Below are 5,636 nucleotides of genomic sequence, written 5' to 3'. Positions count from 1 at the left end.
GCCATGTGGAGTGGCCTCGTCCTCTCCAAAGGTCCTCTTGTCATGCCTAGTGTTATACCCAGTGTTTACTGTAGATTACTATAGCCCATTTCTATAGATTTTCAGCCCGTTACTGTAGCAGCCTGATCCTGTAGCAAACCGGTTCTGTAGCGACTTGTTCCTGTAGAAGCCTGGTTTGATAGAGGCCTGGTACTGTAGTAGCCCGTTACTGTAGCAGCCCGAAAATTTTCCCTTAAAACATTTCTTCTTCTTCTTTTCTTCTTCTCTTCTTCTTTCCTTGTCTTGGCCGAACCTTCCCATTTTCTTATTTTTTTTCCGGCGAAGTTTTCCGGCGAACCAAGCATCCTATCTCTTCCTCCTTCACCATTGAGCTTGGTAAGCATAGATTTATGGTTTTATACCGTATTTATTCTTGTATTTTTCCTTGTTTTTAGTTTTTTTCAAAACCTAGAATTTCTCCATGGATTTGCATGTTTATAGGTTTAAATTGAAGCCATTGAATTGTTGATCTTGTGTGAGAATGTTGTAGAAGAAAAATTTGTGATTTAGAGTTGTAAATTGGGAGAAAAACCATAGTATAGGGCTCGGTTTTTCTTGTAGCATTTCCGAGGGATTCTTGTAGCACCGGCAATCTTTAGTTGTTTCTTTGATTTCTTTGGATTAGATTGAAGCTAAAACCCCTAGGAACTCATTGGGAACCTTTAAACCTAGTTTTGAGCTAATCTTAGGATCGAATTAGGGTGGTTTGTTAGAAAACTTAGGGTTTTTCTTGTTTGTTTGTTTTTGCTAATTTTTTTGTGGTGTTTTGTTATGCTTTGGCAAGGAGAAGAAGTCTTGGCTCGAGGCAAAGACTTAGCCGAGGAGTAGCTTGCGAGGAAGATAAATTGCCGATCCTGTGAGTGGAATTATTTAGCATAGCTTTATTAGAAGAATGCCAATAGCTATATATATATATATATATATATATGCATTTCATGTTTTAAGTAAGTTTTATTGATTTATACTTGTTTGGTAATTTGGTGAATGATAATTATTGTTGAGGCAAATCTTGGATGTCTCTTTTGGCTTTTGTTTTGTTATCGTGGAAATTGTGATTGATATATGTATCCATGAGTTTGTGAAATCATTATTTTGTTTGAAACTTGAGTTTTGTTATGAAAATCTTTGATTTGGTGAAATCCTAGGCTTGAAGCAAATTTTGGATTGTTGAAAGGAAAAAGGATTTCCATGTTGTTGCTTGTGTTGGGACTTGCAAATTATTTTTGTGTTAAAAAGTTTGGGCTTTGCTTATGTGTTTATCTTGTCCTCGTGCAAATGGCGAGGTATTCTTGATTATGATCATGGATGGATATTGTACTCGAGTGGAGTTGTATTTTATTGTGGTGATTGTTTTTGGTGATATCCTCTCTGCGGTAGGGCGGTCTTCCGAGCCCGACCTTTTTGAGGTGGCGTGTCGGCCAGGGCTGATTACTCGAGGGCCGAGTTCGGGTGGGAGTGTAGAGCCACTGGCTGGATATTCATCGGGTGGCCGGGTCACCAACCGGTGAGCTGATGGGTCAGCGTCAAGGGCATGAGTACCTTGGCGGCTCGAACCTAGCCATGGCCACGGCGAAGGTTTAGAGAGTTTTTCTGAGACCATGTTATGTTGGGTGAGTGTTGGGTATTGTGTTTATTTATTTCAAACCCATGATATTTTTGTTGTTTTACTTGTATTTAAAAACCATGTTTTATAATTTTTTTGTGTTGTAAACCCTAGTTGGGGTAAAAAGGGTTTTTCTTGGTATTGTTATGTTGTTTTACTTCTTTTTAAAGACTTCTATTATGCATGTTGAAGTTTCTAAACTAGTATTATTTTTTTGTAAAACATGTATTTTTGATGATTTTTGTTATTATTTTTTTCTTTGTTGGTGTATTTTTTTACGCTAAGGTTGTGCTAACCTCCCTCACTGAGTAACTTGAGTTACTCATCCCTCTTTCTTCCTCCCGATCTGATTGCGGGTAGTAGGTGTGGCCAGTGTGGCGGCGTCTTGGGCATTACTACTATTCTATCATCTGTTGTATTTTCTTCAGTTCATGTATGTTGTTGTTGTCATGGAACATGTTATAAGACCTATGGATCCACTAGTGTGTAGAAAACTTGTTGCATGGTTTAGTATTTAAATACTCTTAAACTTCTGTGTATTACCATTTCCTACTGTTGTTAGGGTTGTTTCCCTGTGTATTTTGTGAACCTCTATATTTCCTGTATCCTATTGTTGTTGTTGTTACTGTCGTTGTGTAACATTGTTTTTTTCTGTTCTATATCTGCGATATGTATATTGTTGAATTCCGGGTGTGTTGATTAGCCTTGCGGCATCACGAGGGTTGAGTGGCGGGGTATCCCTCCTCGGGATTCTTTGCGGCGATTATCGCGTCCCGTGGGCCCGCGGGTCGGGGCGTGACAATTTTATTGGTATCAGAGCTATTGGTTTAGACTAATAGCTGTAACTTGTTCTTGTCTTTGATTGTCTTACGTAGTAACTAGTGGATCGAGTTAGAGTTGAGCATGTAGCATTGTTGCGTATAGGAATTGATTTTTGAAAGTTCTTTTTGGTGTCTTTTTTTCGGTAAAAAAATGCCGATCTGACGCCGCGCGCACGCGATGAAAGCGATTGCTCCTGTCTGTTGAGCCTACTCTTGCACCGCCTAGAGGTGGGCGGCGTGGAGTGCCATCTCCACCGTCCTCTCGCTCGCCCGCCTAGGCGGGGAGGCCAATTCTAGGCATGCACTGCCGTAGCGGCGTCGGTGCATGGTCCTAGAGTACTGAGCACGTGCCCCGGATCCCGAGTGCCGAGTTAGCTCCGTCCCGGGAGGCGTCGCGAGGCCTTGAGCCTATTGGGACAATCGAGGATAAGCGGCCAGACCTATCGAGGAGTTCGAGAGACTTCATGAGCTTTTGGAGCATGTATGGAGAGGATGTCTGAGCTGCTGACCACGCGCTCGGCACCACCCCGAATGCGATCGGTTCCCTAGTCCCTGCGAGAGGGGCAGTGGGTCCGGCCGAGTTTGTTCTTGTCTAAGCTCACGAAGGAAGCCCGAGCGAGTTAAGGCTGCGAGTTCTTTTTGATGGCACGAGCGATGCCATGGTTGCCAAAAGAGTGGCTAAAGCGGGTGATAGCTACTTTCGGCGACATGGTTCTAGAAGAGACACGAGGGCTCAAGGTTGCTACGAGGGTTACTTGAGGCGAGCCGGAGTTTGGTGGGAAAAGTGCGAAAGGTCGTTCCCGTGTTGTTTTGAGTTGGTCGATTTTTCAGGAGGGAGTTTGACGAGGAGTACTACACCCGTTTCCATAGAGACCCGAGAAAAGGCGGGGAGTTCATGCGGTTGAACGAGGGTAGCGAGATGCAGTGACGAGTATGAGGCGAATTAAAGGACCTAGCAAACTTTGTACGAGGCTGGTAGGTTCGAGGAAGTCTGTGTTCGAAGTTCGAGGCGGGGCTGAACCTCGGTGTCCGGGAGAGGATGGCAGTCACAGGAAACCAGAGTTTTAAGGAAGTAGTGCAGTTGGCCCTTGAGCGAGAAAAAGTTGGTCTGGAAGGCGAGACGAATCCGTGAAAAGCATCGATAAGAGGAGAGGTGCGAAATGAGTCGATCCTCAAAGAAGAGCGAGGTGAGAGTTCATCTAGTGGTGCACCTTGAGTTGGTTTCTTGAGGGTTCCACGGCCCGAGACCAGTGAGCGGCGAGTTCACTACCTTGAGGCGATGTGTCGAGTCTGAGATCGGCCGGGGAACTATGCGGCAGTGTTGGAATTGTCATAAGTTCCATGGAGGGGCGATGTCGAGAACCGCGCGAGATGTTATCGGTGTGGACAAGCGGATCACATCGGGGCGCGGTGTCCACTGTTGACCCGTGGGGACCCTACTCGGGGACTTAATCCGGGTCATCCTACTCGAGTCTAGAGGTTCGCGACTGCGGCTCGAGCCGAGACCACCGCTACAAGATCCGTAGCAGCGAGCAACACCCCTCAGTCAGGAGGATCACGCCCGCAGACTAGATCTCAGACCAGGATCTTTGCCACGACTAATGAAGAGCCCTAAGGGTGAAGGCGACATGATCACGGTACTGATATCTATCTTTTTGTTTGATGCATGTGTATTGTTAGACTACGAGTCATAGAGGTCTTTTTGTCGGGTAAGAAGGAAATTTCGAGGCGAAATTTTTCTTAAGAGAGTAGAATGTTATACCCAGTGTTTCTTGTAGATTACTATAGCCCATTTCTATAGATTTTTCGACCCGATTCTTGTAGCGACTGATCACTGTAGCAAATCGGTTACTGTAGCGACTTGTTCTGTAGAAAGCTTTGGTTTGATAGAGCTGCATCTTGTAGTAGCCCGTTCTTATGTGAGCCCGAAAAATTTTTCCCTTAAAAACATTTCTTCTTCTTCTTTTCTTCTTCTCTTCTTCTTTCCTTGTCTTGGCGAACCTTCCCATTTTTCTTATTTTTTTCGGTGAAGTTTTTCCGGTGAACCAAGCATCCTATCTCTTCCTCCTTCACCATTGAGCTTGGTAAGCATAGATTTATGGTTTTATACCGTATTTATTCTTGTATTTTTCCTTGTTTTTAGTTTTTTTCAAAACCTAGAATTTCTCCATGGATTTGCATGTTTATAGGTTTAAATTGAAGCCATTGAATTGTTGATCTTGTGTGAGAATGTTGTAGAAGAAAAATTTGTGATTTAGAGTTGTAAATTGGGAGAAAAACCATAGTATAGGGGCTCGGTTTTTCTTGTAGCATTTCCGAGGATTCTTGTAGCACCGGCAATCTTTAGTTGTTTCTTTGATTTCTTTGGATTAGATTGAAGCTAAAAACCCTAGGAACTCATTGGGAACCTTTAAACCTAGTTTTTGAGCTAATCTTAGGATCGAATTAGGGTGGTTTGTTAGAAAACTTAGGGTTTTTCTTGTTTGTTTTGTTTTTGCTAATTTTTTTGTGGTGTTTTTGTTATGCTTTGGCAAGGAGAAGAAGTCTTGGCTCGAGGCAAAGACTTAGCCAGGAGTAGCTGCGAGGAAGATAAATTGCCGATCACTGTGAGGTGGAATTATTTAGCATAGCTTTATTAGAAGAATGCCAATAGCTATATATATATATATATATATATATGCATTTCATGTTTTAAGTAAGTTTTATTGATTTATACTTGTTTGGTAATTTGGTGAATGATAATTATTGTTGAGGCAAATCTTGGATGTCTCTTTTTGGCTTTTTGTTTTTGTTATCGTGGAAATTGTGATTGATATATGTATCCATGAGTTTGTGAAATCATTATTTTTGTTTGAAACTTGAGTTTTTGTTATGAAAATCTTTGATTTGGTGAAATCCTAGGCTTGAAACAAATTTTTGGATTGTTGAAAGGAAAAAGGATTTCCATGTTGTTGCTTGTGTTGGGACTTGCAAATTATTTTTGTGTTAAAAGTTTGGGCTTTGCTTATGTGTTTATCTTGTCCTCGTGCAAATGGCGAGGGTATTCTTGATTTATGATCATGGATGGATATTGTACTCCGAGTGGAGTTGTATTTTATTGTGGTGATTGTTTTGGTGATATCCTCTCTGCGGTAGGGCGGTCTTCCGCAGCCCGACCTTTTTGAGGGTGGGCG

General features: G+C 42.4%; 1 long non-coding RNA gene across 1 annotated transcript; it reads left to right on the top strand.

The window, feature by feature from the left end:
* Window positions 1-340: 340 nt before the first annotated feature.
* LOC120256864 lies at window positions 341-5,131 on the top strand. The gene is made up of 3 exons (XR_005535443.1): window positions 341-375; window positions 824-899; window positions 5,075-5,131. It is a non-coding gene; the product is annotated as an uncharacterized LOC120256864 (long non-coding RNA).
* Window positions 5,132-5,636: the final 505 nt, after the last annotated feature.

This window comes from Dioscorea cayenensis, unplaced genomic scaffold (genome assembly GCF_009730915.1).
Source record: "Dioscorea cayenensis subsp. rotundata cultivar TDr96_F1 unplaced genomic scaffold, TDr96_F1_v2_PseudoChromosome.rev07_lg8_w22 25.fasta BLBR01001671.1, whole genome shotgun sequence".
Lineage (NCBI taxonomy): Eukaryota > Viridiplantae > Streptophyta > Magnoliopsida > Dioscoreales > Dioscoreaceae > Dioscorea > Dioscorea cayenensis.
Note: the sequence above shows the minus strand (reverse complement) of the source record. Positions and strands in the feature narration are given on the sequence as shown.